The 17,027-nt window shown below is 39.6% G+C and overlaps 1 protein-coding gene across 3 annotated transcripts in view; it reads left to right on the top strand.

The window, feature by feature from the left end:
* The window catches only part of SLC6A1 (solute carrier family 6 member 1), a 528,744-nt gene that overhangs the window by 11,536 nt on the left and 500,181 nt on the right, over window positions 1-17,027 (top strand). The window contains exon 2 of one of the 3 annotated variants that reach the window (XM_069206663.1): window positions 13,858-13,905. The exons of the other annotated variants lie outside the window; for them this stretch is intronic. The gene's annotated coding sequence lies outside the window, so the exon portion shown is untranslated. The remainder of the gene's footprint in view (window positions 1-13,857; window positions 13,906-17,027) is intronic. 3 annotated transcript variants of the gene reach the window in all.

The raw sequence follows: 17,027 nt of genomic DNA, 5'->3' as shown, positions 1-17,027 counted from the left end.
GGATCAAAAGTGAATATGGGTCATGCCTGCTTTGACCACATGGGCTTGCTTCTGAGACACTTGATTTCACCAGAGACTATAAGTTTGGGAAGCGACAGAGTAGTCTAGCTTGTTGGTCCTTGTGTTCCACAAACTTCCCAGGGGATGATGAATGAACTGTTAAGTACAATCTGATTCACTACTCAACAAGCAGCTCTCCCATGAGGTGAACAAACAGGTGATTTCTCTAACCCCATTGGGTTATATTTAATGGGGTGTAGCTTATTGTGCTCCTTCTGGTGGGCTCAAGACACTAGGAGAGTTAGTTTCAGGTTTGCTGGCAAGTGTGTGCCCCAAATGACCATGACCTCGCCATTTGAGCATCTCTAACCAGGCTTGTAAAATCATGCACAGCGTGCATCAAATAGTGAGTGGTCATTTTAGTTGACCTGCAAGATGGATCATGTTTTCTTTGTACAGAAGTTATCTTGGCATGTAATTGTGTGCAATGGTGTGCAAGTCTGTGCTCCTTTTGCTTCTCTCCCAACTGCTGATTGATGTTGCCTCACAAGGACTGTATATGATTACTCATCATCTTGTGGGCATCTATTCAGTTGCCACATGACCACCCCCATTCCTTCAAGATATTTGATCCCATATTTGAGCCACAGTGCTAGTGGTGGTGGGCATTGCTAGACATATCTCAGCTACCACCAGCTATGTCTCTTTTCCAAGTGGGCTCAAATCTGTCTCTCACCTATGACCTGGCAATGGCACATGCTCTTTTCCCTCTTTTCCCTCTTTCTCTTCTTGTCTTTCCTGCACAGGCACATCTCTGACACTTTGTGGATTGATACAGCCACACCAAATGTAGTGCCATTTTCAGTGACAGTTGTTGATGTCCCTTAATGAGCTTGGGCAGGCTGGCTGGGTGTGATTTAGGCAATCAGTGTGGAGTTTCAGATTAAGTGACACTTGCTGCATGGCTGTAGATAACAGTAGCAGTGCTGCCAGCTGTGATAGTTCTAGCCAGTGTCTGTGATCTTGACACATTGGTCCTTGTGTTCCACAAACTTCCCAGGGGATGATGAATGAACTGTTAAGTACAATCTGATTCACTACTCAACAAGCAGCTCTCCCATGAGGTGAACCAACAGGTGATTTCTCTAACCCCATTGGGTTATATTTAATGAGGTGTAGCTTATTGTGCTCCTTCTGGTGGGCTCAAGACACTAGGAGAGTTAGTTTCAGATTTGCTGGCATTTATAATTTCCATATTCTTGGAGCCAGATTTTATCTGCTTTCACTGCGAGAGTTCAGGGCATTCTCTCCTGCCCCTTACCCCTGCAAGCTATACGTCACTGATGAGATCTAAGTAACTCAAAACTGGTCACTGTTGCTTGTGTTCACATCTAAAGGGGACCAAACTTGACAGTTCTATCTGGACTGTTCCTATTGAGGCAGGACAAAGGCTGATTTGCAGAAGGCAGGTCTCTGTCTAGAATGGTACAGTGGGTAAAAAGTGACGGTCTGGAATGTGACCCAAATGATTTCCAGTGACTGAGATTAATTCAACCATTCCTTTCTTTGCCTGTGCTTATAGTCACATGTTCCTCAAAGCGACACTCCCGCCTAAAAACCTACTCACCTCGCCATGGCCTGAAATAAAACCACTGGTGACTATAAGCACACCCCCCTCCTGGAGGACCTATGATGCAATTAGCATAAACACTGAAAATTTGCCCAGCAGAGTATTGACACTGATGGGTAGTATTTATTTAATTTAATTTAATTGGTATATATCACCGTACCACAGTAAATAGTAAAAATACTTCTACTAGTGTAAGACGCATGAGAAGTGATACTAGGGAGATCACTTTGGTCCTGAAGAAGAGTTTAGGGGTAAACTCCGAAACATGTAGACCACTAAGGAGGACAGGTACATCATATACCCACCCTCCTGACACCCCTTTTTAATCATACCACCCCTGTGAGACATGTTAAACTAGTAATATCATCCAGAGGGGGGTTATTTTTAATTTACCAAGACCCCACCACTCCTATCCTTTTCTAGCATCTGCATCACTGATACCAATAGTGCTCCCACTTGTTCCGATGGTCGCAGCACACCTCGTTCTGCAGCAGAACAAGAAGAAACTCAATGATGAAGCATGACACCAAGGGGTAACCCTGGTGGGTGAGGGTTTTTCCAACAAAAACTTTTTTTCTGTGGAAGTTTTCCCCCTCTGGGTTGTGTCTCTAAATACGTTTACTGAAGCTTCAAGGAGGATAGACCCTCTCCTTTAACCCTCCTTCTCCCCCATTTGTTTAGCACATTTATTTCCTCAGCCTTAAGCTGCATGCTTTTTTGCAAGGATGATGACTGGGGTTTGCACGTCAAGAATGCATGCAGCCTCATGGGAGACAACTTTTGTGAAACTGTAGAACATATGTAAGGTGATGGGGAACAGCTTCTCGAACTGCTGTCTGGAACATGCACCTGTGTGTGAGGCAGGTGCTAGAACTGTCCTAGTTGTAGGGCACCAGTGTGTGCCCCAAATGACCATGACCTCGCCATTTGAGCATCTCTAACCAGGCTTGTAAAATCATGCACAGCGTGCATCAAATAGTGAGTGGTCATTTTAGTTGACCTGCAAGATGGATCATGTTTTCTTTGTACAGAATTTATCTTGGCATGTAATTGTGTGCAATGGTGTGCAAATCCGTGCTCCTTTTGCTTCTCTCCCACCTGCTGATTGATGTTGCCTCACAAGGACTGTATATGATTACTCATCATCTTGTGGGCATCTATTCAGTTGCCACATGACCACCTATATTCCTTCAAGATATTTGGTCCCATATTTGAGCCACAGTGCTAGTGGTGGTGGGCATTGCTAGACATATCTCAGCTACCACCAGCTATGTCTCTTTTCCAAGTGGGCTCAAATCTGTCTCTCACCTATGACCTGGCAATGGCACATGCTCTTTTCCCTCTTTTCCCTCTTTCTCTTCTTCTCTTTCCTGCACAGGCACATCTCTGACACTTTGTGGAATTGATACAGCCACAGCAAATGTAGTGCCATTTTCAGTGACAGTTGTTGATGCCCCTTAATGAGCTTGGGCAGCCTGGCTGGGTGTGACTTAGGCAATCGGGGTGGAGTTTCAGATTAAGTGACACTTGCTGCATGGCTGTAGATAACAGTAGCAGTGCTGCCAGCTGTGATAGTTCTAGCCAGTGTCTGTGATTTTGACACATTGGTTGCACTGAGTTGTTAGGATGTCTTGTACATTGCTTGTTTTGCAGATGTTGGGGGTGATGTATAGCTCATAAAGGTTTGGACTGAGTCCTTCTGTGCATGTCACCTGGAATGATAACATTATTTGCTTGCTTATTGACCTACAAATCCGATATTAGAACATGTAGCAACTGTGTAGTAATTTCCTGAGTCAGGTCTGCTCATTTGGCTATGTATAAGTGACATTCAATTGGTTTGGACCTTGATATTGCATACCCATATTTGTCTTTTTCTTTCATTTATGGGCCTTTCCTACCTTAGAGGACATCTTGTAAGAGGACATATAGTTTACTCACAGCCTCTCCTTCATACCTTTCACTATCTCGGCATATGGAACATGCCATCTGCATCTAATTGTGACATATATATATAGTATTATAGTGTCTGCAAATCATCTGGATTCTCATCTCTTCCTGCTCCAACCCCATCTTCTGTTCCATCAATGCTAATGAGACTGTTACTGATTTGGACAGTTCCTGCCAAGGGATCAACTTTAGCTCTGGCACTTACACTCCTCAAGTTGCAAGGATCCTTGATGTTTGGCAAGTAATTCCCATATTCAACGTATAGGTACTGAAACCATTTCTTCAACTGCCTAGGATGTGGGGGTGAGTGAGAGATGGATGGGTAACAAAACTGCAGTAATCAAAAATTATTTGTGTTGGCACTGGTCTCAGGTAAGAAATGACCCATTAGCCTGGCTTCTTCTATGGCAATATTGCTGCCAGAACCAGCAATTCTGGCTTGCTAAATTAGTACTCTCTGAGTTGCTCAGAGGCCATGGTTTGTAGTTGGCACATCATATCACATGGTTGAACTTTGTTTCAGTGAATTGTAGTGCACTGTAAATTGATAAAATGGTTGCCAAAAATAAGTTTTGTGTGATCTGGCTGCTCAGACATAGCAAGGATACTAGTAGTAGGCTAACTTTTGCACGGGCAGGAGGTGTGGTACTGGGAATTGTTTTTTTTTGTTATTTTAAATCTCTTCATGTTTTTCTGATGACAATACTGGTCAGTATAAGAATTCTTGGGTGGGAAAACCACACAGTATTTCTCATTCTGCGGTACCCAGAAAATTCATATAATTTTGCAGATTTACAGATCCAGATCCAACTAGTCAATACGTGTTAGATCCTTTGTAACACTCATTTATCAAAAGGGTATTTTATGAAATAAGAAGGTGGTTGGGAGCAACACTGTCATCTTCATAATATTGAGCCTACATATAAACAGTAAAATGCAGGGTGAAAAATGACATTTTATGACTTGTTTCAAAACATTGGAATGACACAATAACCTCCTACATAGCACCCCTAGTGTATCATTACTGACCCTATATCCCAAAAAGGAGCCAAATGTAATCAACACAACTTCCACTAATTAAACTGAAGGTCCAGATCTTTACAGAATAATATTGTCTGCAAACAGAATGGCCTTCCTGCTTCCAACTACTGATGAAGGAATAAATATTTCAGCAATCTGACTACTCCCTGCCTGAGATTTTGTGTCTAATTCAAATAAGTTAGAAAAAAATAGGAAAGCCATGTTTGTCTCTTGCTGTTGTAGAAGTTGAATAAAGCACCTGAATTATCGCAGTGAATCTGTGATCTAATTTGAAATGTTTAGACCTATCAGAGCTACATCAAATCAAGGTGATCAAATGCTGTAGTACCATATATTGTCATCACTGCCAAAGACAGCGTATCAATTGTACTAACTTATGTAGCTCTTCTTGGATCCCGAGAGAGATCACACACAAGTTGACCTGCTGTAAAAGTCTTCTGTTCTGCCTGAATGAGTGTGGGAAAGCTGTATTCAGCTTCACCACTAATAATTTTGAAAAAATTATAAAATCAACATTAAAAACTGAGAATTAGTGGTAATTACCACAATGTTCAGTCTTCTTCCCAGACTTTGATATAAACATAATCACTCCCAAGTTCTTGGATTTAGTTAAATTGTTGCTGTAGGAAATCAAAGGTCTTTGATTGTAAAGTCTTATACACTTGCAAGGAAACTATTTGGATACAAAGGCTTGTTTTTAGTACTCTAATTTGTGAGCTGCCATGTGATCTGTAATAGTCCCTTTCAGTATTCCCATGAACTCCAAATTAACTTCTGGCAAATTAGGGCCCTTTATCTTCCACTTAATACTGCTGGGAGATAGAAGAGAGCCTATTATGACATGTTCTTCTTAAAAAATGAAAAAAGTCCCTATTACGTCTGAAGTTAATTACATAGTTTCCCTTTTCAAGTTCTCTGAAATAGGTTTCACTAATACACAATTTAATTTATAGACTTCAGAAGCATGAGCATCAGTTCACCCTACAGCGATTCAAACTTGTGTTATGCGTGACACTTATTGAATTCGGAATTGAGCACTAAACTCACTGATTTTCTGATCAGCTTACACTGTTAAAATTGAGCATTTCATGAGGAGTGACTGTTGCTGATTTAATTTGCACAGAATCTTACCTGATTTCACAAACTCCCTCATTCACTAAGGAAATGACTCATTGATGAGGCCCAGCATCACAGAGGAATGATCCATTGCTTATTCACTATTTAATATTCAAGAGATGGGACTGTGTCTGTCTCTTACCAGATTATGCACACAGTGTCTGTTTACTCATTAGGCTAATGCATCATTTCCAGGGTTCTCTGATTGACCTCAAGGTCACAGCTTTGAATCCTGTAGGCCCACAGAGCATTTCATCCTTTTGAGTTTATTAACATTTCTACAATTGATTTGGATAACAATGAACATCTACTAATCAACTACAAATGGTAAAGATCCACTTTACAAATGTACAAGATATTTTCTGTAGATGTGAATCTCTTGTCCTTCTATAAGTAAGTCAAAGGTTTGATGAAGTCCCTTGGTATATCCTTTTTTCCCATTTCAAAAATGATCTAAAAAATATACCTTTAAATCATTCAATCACACTGAAAATGACAAATCTGTTCATCTTAAAAAGTATAACTGTCATCTGTGTTGGACTGCGAAAAGAGTTAAAATATGATCACTCCTTGCAGAATTCTGAGAATATCGTTCAGGATATACATACTATGGGATCTGTTAGCCTGAAAGATATAACCATATCTGAAGGAAAGGACACAGGTAGGAGAGTATTAAGTATTATGTAAAAGGAGACTGCAAGAGGTTGGACCCCTTGTGGGGAAGATGAGTCTTCCTTTTGGAATTGGGTAGCAGGCTCATTGAATAGGGCCAGAATCAATGCTAAGCTCCTGGTATTACGGAGGTAGTCTTTGTGGAAAATTAGTCTCCTAGAATATGGCCGGCCTAGGGCAATCCAATGTTAAGTTTAATTTTATAGTGCACCTAATGCCGTCAATTATATGTTTGCAGGAAATCTGAGGTTGTACTGATTTTCCAGTTGACAATTACTTGGTTTCCTCCTTTGGAGCAACTCCTTCTGCTAAAGGACATGCCAGCGGGGTGATTGCATTTTGCTTCAAAACAATTTCGTTTGGAATCCAAAGGTGTTTGTGCCCCCCAATCATCTATGCCTTTGGTTAAAGCTGTCAGCTAGTAACAGGACGTTGTCATCCTTTTTTGCCTTCAAATGTTTATATTCCCCCTGGTAAAGCAAAAGACTTGCTAGTCAACTCTCTGCTTTCCTTTGTGCATAACATAAGTAGTATGGAACAATGTTCTTTGATAATATTTGTTGATGATTTTAATGCAAGGTATCCAACTTGATAGGCACAACTTTTAGAGATTCTGAAATGGGTAAGGCCTCCGGTATTCCTGATGCGGTCTTGCCCCCCAAAATTAGAGTCAATAGGGGGATTTGTTTTTCAGAAAGTCTGAGATCTAATGAATTAGTGTTTTTGAATGGTCCGTGTCATGAACATTCTCCAGCTTCTTACACATTTTATTGTCCTTGAGGACAGTTGTTAATTGATTATATGGTGGTGTCTCATCAATTCTTTAATACTTGTACTGAACTGAGGATTTTGCGGACTGAGTTGAGTAATCATAGTAGCCTCACTGCAGTTATTGAATTAAATTTCATGGTCCTTGATGACTGGAACCTAACGCAAATTTTAACAGAATATAATAAAACTAACAGCCATACTTTTTGGTCTCATGCTAGAATGAAGCGTCTGGATCAGAATCTGGACTCCGCCTGTTTGTGGCCACCTGTCCTCTATTCCTATGATCCAATCTCCTGGCTCGAATAACAGATGGCTCTCATTCAAACTCTAGGGGGTAAAGAAAGTGTTAATCATTTTAAGCCTAATCTGAAGTTTGCTCGGGATGTTAAAAAGGTAAAGCAACAAATAAATTGCCTTGTGAGGGAACAATTTAAGCTTTCTGAACCCTTTAGATAAAGAGAGTGTAGTCGCCTTAAGCGGGTAAGAATGAGACTAAAGGCAGCAGAACGTATGAAGGAGGAAAACAATAAGTGGATTAGTTTGAGGGAAGCAGCTGTCTCATGTAACTCCAGGAAATATTGGCTTTAATTGCTAGATACTGTGACTCTAGAGTCCTGAATCAAGCTATCTCAATTTCAGAAGATGCCTGGGCATTGTATATTTGAGATTTATATGCAAGCAATTCAAGTAACTGCAATCAACCTGTTTTTAGTATTAAGGCAGAGATTATGGAGTTATTCGGCCAACCCACCTGAATGGAGATTGAAGAATACATCAAAAGTGCTCGAACTTCAGGAGCTATGGGCCCTGACAAAATTTCAATCACTCTTAAAAAAAGAGTTGGCTCCATGGTCTATTTTTCTATGTCTCCTATTTCAGCATTGCTATCTATAGGGAGATATTCCATCCTCCTGGAAAGGAAATATCATTGTACCTTTATATAAAAAAAGTTTTGAAGTCCTTTCCGGCCATTTAGAGACAAATAGCTCTTTTGGATGCAACTGGTAAATTATTTGCTAAAAGTCTACTTTTTCATCTCCAAGATTGTCAATTTGGGAATAGCTTTATTCTAGCTGGATAGGCGGGCTTTCAAAAGAATTGTGGGACCCTTGATAATATGACTGCCATTCAGACACTGATAGAAAAGCACCCCAAGAGTAGGTGCATGACACTGTATTCTGCCTTGATTGATTTCTCCACAGCATTCAATAGGGTAGACTGGGTGACATTACATTGCACTCTTCCACTTGGACCCACATTCTGATAGGGCTAATCAGGGGCTATCCAGGAGAGTACACATTATGGCTTAAAGCAGCGGTGCTTGTTAGCACCACTGTTCTTCTCCCTTTATACTCATGATCTGCCTAGCGCTGTTGATTTTGTGAAAGGAGACCCACTTAATTTTGGGCTGATGCACGTTGGCTGGCTCCTTTACGCGGATGATTTTTTTTGTTGGACTTATCACTAGTAGTTCTTCAAAGACAGCATAATGGTTAAGAAAAATATGCTAAGGAGCATTTTTTTAAAGATAAATATTCCCAAGAGCAAAGTTATGATGCAGTTTCACACTTATCTTGGTAGAAATGTTACTAGTAATTGTTGTAGTGTTGATCATATAAATAACTGCAGAAGGAAAAGTACCGGCTCTGCCATACAAAGATTGTATAAATGTTGTTGGCAGAGGCACTTTTCACGTGTTTTATGAGTGTGCAAGGTAAACGTTCCCCCCACTTTGAGTTACACTTGTGAAATGATGGATGCTCATTGCTGGGCTTTCTTTGAAAAGACTATGGGATGTATTTAGCTCCAAATTTGTAATTTGAATCCCATGTCCCCCTCAGCTGTTCGGTTGGAATTTGGGTTACCTTCAGCTTTTGTACTCACATTGGCAGCAGCTTTGAGGTGAGGGAACAGTATATTTGCTTGTGAAACTGGCTCCATCGCTGAAGTTTGACATCAAATTATGAGAGGGAAAATTGCTTTTTATTGTACCTTTATGAAAGGCATGGAAATGTTTCATCTTACACAAGCTGTAGTTTTCCCTCTTTTGAAACCTGTGTTAAAACATTTGATAAAGAGTGTATTGTTCACAATGAGTAGGAGTAGAAATAGCTCTCTTTGCAGTCAGTCTGAGAGAAATGAAACAATAATTGGTAGCAGCATCTATAAACAACCCCAACCGTATCTCATATGGAATCTTCTGCATCAGGTACGTAAAGTCATCTTGTTAGTAATGCTGACTCTACTACCACTATGTGATATTACAGGAGCCTGGGAGGGTATCCTGTGGGAGGAGACATATTGTGTGCTTTGCCTTTCCCATGTCCGGAATTTGAATCATGTTATTTTTGTTGCCCAAATTTGTCTTTTGTACGACATAGTTTCCTGGAACTCTTTTTTCACAAACATAATATAACTTTGGCTGCTGATGCTAAACTCTGTTTGCTCGGCCCTCCCACTGAGATGCCTTGCATGAAAAATGTTACATTAGTTACATGCTTCCTGAATGTATTTTACATTTTTTTTTTTAATTGGGCCTGCATTGGCCTTTTAACTCACTTGTGTTTCCTATGTAGAAAATCTTGATTTCAGTGGTGAAATCTCTTTAGTGCTCTTGCATATAAGATGTATTTAAGATTTGTTTGCTTTGACTGATTTTCTGTTATTTTGTAATCCTGCACTTAATATTGGAATACAGTATCTTGCAGTTTGCACATTTGTGAAATGCTTAGTCTTATCTGTTATGTGTCTTTTGTCTTATGTATTTTATATTGGATTTTCACAATTTGCAATTTGTCATTTACAACAAGAACTATTGTGCACTTTACATAATTTTACCAATCTATGGATTTTTTATGTATTTTATCGTTCTTGTTTAAATGTACTGTCTATATCCTGTCTGCCAAAATCTAAATCCTGTTACATCCTATGGGATTTAGATTTCGGGTGATGAAATATCCCTCACTGTTGTGACAGAGTAACTCATCTGCCAATATCGAAATCAGGCACTAGGTCTGGTTAAGGCACTATTTTAGTCATCAGACACAATGGTTCTCATTATGAATGGTCTGGTTAAATGCAGTATGTGCAGTAACTACTGTTATCATGCATATCACAATTAGATGTTTCTCAGCTAACATCGCACTCCCACATTTTCTGCCCCAAAAATTACGGCAGGTCAAAACAACAGAAATTTACCATGGAAAAAATGCCCAATAATTAGCGGGGCATGCAAATTATGGTGTGTTAAGTGCTAAAACCTAAACATAAGTTCACATTACTGGGGACAAACTCTTAATTGGGAGTTATTCATCAGACTTGTTAAACTCCTTCTTGGCAAAATAGGATTTTATTGAGTAAAATAGGCCCAAACACCAGGCCGCTTGCAATAGGAGTTACAGCATCTCATTGCACATTTATGAGAAATGAATTTTGTACAGATTGAATTAATAGATTCATGTTTAGTTTTGGGATTATGTCCAGGGGGGTCATGGGAAATGTTATCAATCCAAACAAACATCATTTTATGATTAAACTGAGAAGTCAAGTGTAAAGTCTTTGATTAGTAAGGTTCAGTCAAAAATATTATACACCTGAATTGCTTTATTGTTTTGCCTGAGACACAAAGAAAGTGAAATAATAAAACACTTAGTGGATGTGAGGGGATGGGTTCTGCTTCAAGGGGTATTTTGACAGAATTGTTGACAGGACAAATACTACTCATTCGTTTTGCTCTTTTTATTGTGTTTTCTAGGCCTTGGTGAAAAGGCGTATTTTGGTTTCCCATAATTTTTTTATGCCATTTCAGCAACTACTGCATCTCTCTTCACATAAACGGTCAGCATCGGCTGGTGTCATTCCTGACAATCACTGATGTGTTTCTCTTTCTAGTCAATTAGCTACCTTGAAACTCTTACTTGATAACTATTAGGCATAACAGAAATTGGATAATTTGAACTAGAAAAAGAAAAAAATGCCCAGCGCTACTCCCAGAAACTGGTTACCTTCAACTGTGTTTTTTGTAATAGTACATAATTTAAAGTTTCCTGAGAAATTATAAATCAAAAAGTTCATCTTATCATCTCATTCCTATATTTGATTGTCCAAATTCCGATGCCATTCCAGATGGCTTATATCTTACCCAATACCTCTGAATATGATTGAAACATTACTATCAGCAAGTGGAATGGTATCAGAATTTGGACAATCAAATAGAAGAATTGTCATCTGAAGCTGAAAGACTGATGGACATTTTGATTTACATTCTCTCAGAAAACTTTAAATCATATACTAATAGCACCAATTGGACCCCTTTCATCGAGCCAGCCCTCCAGCTCTATAGATGCCACTCACAGAAAAGCAAACAATCTTTCCCCATCCCTCTTCCTCTCGAACAAAATAACCATTTCACTTTTGGGAAACTGCTGAAGACTAGTATTGGATTGGCCTAAAAGACAATCAGGCAGTGCCTGGTGGGCTGATATGACAGGTCAGAATGTGGGCCAGTCTTTTGATGTTTGCAGGCCTGTTTCATCCTCTGGTACGACAGTTTTTACTGTTGTTTTCCCTAACATTGCCCAAAATATTGCCTGCAGTTAGCACATCAATGCAGCCTCTCTGCTATCTTCCAAAACACTTATACAGCATGTCGTTACAAGTTCAAAACTGCCCTGATTTACAAATGTGGGACCCTTTGTTAGCTACTTGATTCATGAATAGGGCCACTTTTATTTTGGTAGCCAGGCCTATTTTCTGTCCCTGCTAAAGACTTGCCTTTTTCTCATAGGAATTCCTTTTTCTACTGTGGTCCTTTGTCACTGTTGAGCATTAGTGCACAGACACTTGACAACTTTTGGTAGCTGTTGCGCTTCAGAAATCTCAGTTGATTCATTCATTCACTCATTCATTCATTCATTCATCCATCCAACCAAATGTTCAGTAATCACAGACACAATGACACCACAAGTATAGCCCTGCTAATGGATGTAGTGGTTGCAAACTGGTGAAATCACCACTTTATAAAATTTCTGTGAAGCTCTGCCTACTGGTTCAACTGGACCAAGTTGATTCTTCTTCTTTGTTGAAACCTATTGAAGCAATTATCTGCACTTAGCAAGAACTATTTTGCCTATCTGACAGGCTAGTAGAAAATTATTTTTTTTATTTGATTTCATATCTGAATGGTAACGGACACTCTTGTGTTAGTAAAATACAGCTACATTGCATTGTTCTACAAATAATATACATTCTGGCTTTCAGTGCCCTTACACTCCTTGTTTGTCTCTGTGACTGTCCTATTTTAGTCTGCCATAATAAGATACACCACAGAAGAAAATGAATCTAAACATTGACTAATGAGATATTACATACTGGGGTAGGCAACTGTGGTCAGATGCAGCCAAGGACAAAAAAAGAACTACCAACATAAAATATTGGTTTAATTAAAAACTAAGGAAACAAGGAAGCATATGGTATTGTAGTTTTTATCCAAAGCCACTATCTTGTGAAATACCTGTACGAGAAATAGTAATCTCAGTGCACTCCCTCTAGTTATACCGAGCTACACAAATGTAATAATGTAGTGCAAACAAATGATTTACTACTGTAGCTTGAAAGTGTAGACTTTCCATTTAACTTTAAGAACATATGCTTCATTTCTATGTTTATTGTTTGGAAATTGCCAGTTGTTAAAGTTCATGAAGCAGATAACTGTGAATACAATCAAAACAGAGTGCTTGAGTTTAAAAAATGCAAATGTTTTTCCAGCAGTATATCCATAAATTAAGTCAGGAATAGGGATGGGCAAATGATTTTCCAGAATGTGAAAGGGTGCAGAATCCATCCTTCTCAGAGTTTTGCCAGTCGGATAAAACAAAGTTAGTTCCACTCTTGATTTCTGTATCATCAGAACCCTGTTCCTACTTTCAGAAGGCACCCCACAGTTGTCTTTAGCCTTCATGGCCAGAAATACGAGTATGCAAAGCAACTCAGACATCAGGTAATGTAAATTGTTGTCCTCTATCCAATGTGTTTGGCTACAATACAGGTGTCATTTTTGATTGGTCATTAGCTGACATCAAATTGGCTTAAACTGGAGTCTATTTCAGCCACTGTAATTGGCAATGGTGCACCCAATAAGAATCTCTCCCACATTCTACACAATATAATTTACTACAGAGCATCCAGTTGGTATGAGTCTGCCACTGCCTGTCCTTCCTGGTGTGGCTCTAAAGTCCATTAAGGACGAAAGACATCCTGTGGCAATTATGTTGCCCAATTCGGAAGTTACTTGTATCAAATTACATAGTTTCTGTGCAAATTACATCATTGCTATCTTACCCTCTTTAGAAAATAAATATGTTTATTCATTTTATTCCACAATGCATAACAAATGATTTGCTTATGTTCCTCTTGACAATGACGAAATAGTTACTCAAATCAAGCTCTATTTTTGAACACTCATACTATGTGTCTGCTCTTTGTGATTCCATTTGACATTGAACTCATTGCAACATAATCATCTTAAACTCACAACTTATAAATACAATGTTACCCACAGAAAAGTAAATCAAGGCAATTACTATAGTATCCTCATTATGCTCATGTTATTACGTTTGCCTCTTCCAACTTATTAATGTTTCAAATTAATATTTATTTTTATTTTTTCCCATCTTCAGCATCATGGACAAACTTGTTACATTGAATCACAACATTCTCAACCTGGGGTAGGTAGAAAACTTTAATTCCACAGTACTCCTACAAGGTAAAAACAAGCATTAATTCCACTGACAGAAGCAGAGCCTAACTGTGAAAACAGTTTTGGTTCTACAGTAATGTCCGGCCAAGGTGTAGGGAGAAGGTGCAGCATATGTAATGTGCAGAATGTCCTGTTGACAAACATATTATTCCTATACTCAGGTAACAACCATATAAACATCCTTCAAAGCCTACTTATTGCCTCAATTGAAGGTGTGGGAATTTTAACAATCACATTCACAGACCATTACATAGTGCTTTGATTGTGATAATTAAGGCGTTTGAGCGATGGAGAGGTTTTGGGCTTGGATTGGGTGTACAGAACTTGTTGGGATGGATTATTAAGATTAAAATTATATTTGTTGACCTTTCTTTCTGTGTTCCCCACACTTTATACATGACAATTACACTTGGCTTTGGATGATTGACCTTGAATATGGATAAATGGCAATCAGACTAGAAAATACAAATGGTGTACAAGATCAATGATTAGTACAAGAAGACAGAGGGGGATTACCACATTACTACCTCAAGAAAGGCAGCATCTCCAACAATCCCAAGTAGTACCAACCTTTAAATAGTAACAGCAGTGCCTCGACAATCACCAATAATGTTATCACAATCACCATTGCTCAAAGAGACTTTTGCATGTAGTGGGCAAACTAATGCAACCACCTCCTAATGTGACATACTTTCCATTACAATATCTTCAGTCCTGGCCACATACACAGCCGAAAAAACCAAACCTTTGATGTCTAGCACAAACAGAAGCTGAGCTACAAACACTATGATTAGCAGCATCACCTTGACCAATATAATGGCTGGCAGTAGTACCAATTTGTGTGTGCTTGTTGTCAAGTACATGGTCAGAAAATTAGTGCTAATGACTACTCTGTAGACACCTAATGACGTGCAATGTTCCTTAAGCTCCTTCAAACTCTTGCTTTTCTCTCCAACATCTATGTAAATCTTATAACAGAGCTCCATGAATTTTATTGGCAGACCATTCATATGTAGGCCAACAATACTGAAATCCACTTTCACTTTTGTTGATGGACTAGAGAAGCAGAGCAATATCTCTTGTACCTGAACCTTGCATTTCGCTGGAAGGACACCTTCTTTGTATGTTTGATGCCAAAACAGTGATGCAAGAGATCAAGGTTCATAAGCCTGATGCATCACCATTTTCCTGGCAATTGTCCTTGGAACATACCTATTGACCTCATGAATGACATGGAACAATGGAATCTACTTGGAATCCAACATCACCTTGGAATCCAACATCACCTTAGGCACCTACATTATTAGTGAGACAAAGGGTGTAAATATGCAGCTCTCACTTCTACCACTCCTTCATAAATACAGAATCATATTGGCCGGAGTCAATATGACATCATCTACCTTGGTCTACCAAGGAAACACAATGCCAGCCTCTAAAACCTTGGAAATAGGCAGCCAGAATGGTTGTTGTCTCACAATACAAGACCACATCAAATCTGCTCTTAAAACTCTCCAATGGTTCCCAATAAATTCCAGAATTCATATTGAAACTTTGTGCGCAAGTCACAAAGTGTAGTGATACAAATGTCCTCTATGTGTTCAGAAACCAATACAGCCTACATCCCATCAGAGACCTATTCTCAAGGTCCGCCCATTGTCTTAGTTTTGGATCCTTAAAGAAAATGAAGCATGGAGTCAGATCTCTGGAAATGGACATGCGGGTATCCGAAATCAGTTGACTCCGACCTGAAAGCTGAATTTAGCCAGTTGACTTTCATAATTATTAAAACTGATGTTCTTTGAAATGCCATCTACTGAAGTTTTCTAGAAACTGGGCCGTGGCTGAAGACGATAGGACTGGAATATTCACCCCACCAAATTGGATGCTAACTTCCACTGCAATAATATACTCGTCTTGTTACCTATCAGTACTCTGAAGTTAACCAAAGATAAATTGTAGCACTACATAAAAATCCTTAATGTGAGAAAGTCATCCTTTTTGCCCTGACCACCCCATTTGTTGACTGATACAGTTGGTTTCTATCTCTGACTGTGCCTCGGGCTCTGCCAACCAAACCCTGGACCAATACTCTATTTGAAAGGTATAAGCAAATTAGGCATAATTATAATTGGCATCACAACCTACCTGTAAGTCGTATATGGTAGGGCATGTAGGTTTAGAGGCCCAGGAGTTCAAATGCTCTTAAGTATGCACTGCTGAATGACCTGCTTTCACTTTAAAAGCCTACTTTGCGGGCTGCTTTTAAATTACATTTATGTGCAAACTCAACTTTATAATTAAAGAAACTTCCAAAGTCTCAATCTACCTTAGTTTTACATATAGGTCACCCTTTAGGTCTCCATAAGTGCCACAGGGGTAGAATGCCTTGTGGGAGATCTGGTTCGTGGATATCTGCAAGTTGCAGAGCAAAAGAAAGAGAGTGGGCTGGGTAGCCAAGCTGGTCTTCAAAGGGGGAACAACAGTTAGGATAGGACACAGGCTAACCCGCACTTTCTTCCACCCCAGCCAGATGAGGGCCCCAGTAATTAGATTAGCAGAGGGGCTTGATGGGGAGTGTTAAAGAAACTTGACCACACCAGTGGGAGGACGTAGCCAGATCTCAACCTCCAGGAGAAAGTTTCTCCATTTTGGATTTTAAAAGAAAAGTGCTTTCTGGGATTGATTTTTGCCACATTTTGCAGGAAGTGGTCACCCCAGAAGCTGGCACCCTGCACCCCATTGGTCAGGGCTGCCCCCTGCTTGCCAGCCCAGGAACACTAAATAGATATATGAGAGTTGCCCAGCAAATCAGATCCATTCCTGAAACTACAAGAAGAATAAGGAAGAGTCTAATTGAACCCTGGTCTGCACCCCAAAGGACAGCACCCTGGAAGACTTCACCTGCTGCACACGGTGGAGACACTGTGGAACTACATCCCTAAGGACTTTGCCTGGCTTCAACAGTGTAGGAGTGGACTCCATGACAGTAACAGGTTAACAGAGCTCCACCTACACCATCTCCATCAAGAAGAATCTAGCTGGACAGCCTCCAGTTGCCTTTAAAGGACCTGGCCAGGTGCATTCTGGGAA

Source organism: Pleurodeles waltl, chromosome 9 (assembly GCF_031143425.1).
Source record: "Pleurodeles waltl isolate 20211129_DDA chromosome 9, aPleWal1.hap1.20221129, whole genome shotgun sequence".
NCBI lineage: Eukaryota > Metazoa > Chordata > Amphibia > Caudata > Salamandridae > Pleurodeles > Pleurodeles waltl.
The sequence above is the reverse complement of the archived record's forward strand: the minus strand, read 5'-3'. Positions and strand labels throughout refer to the sequence as shown.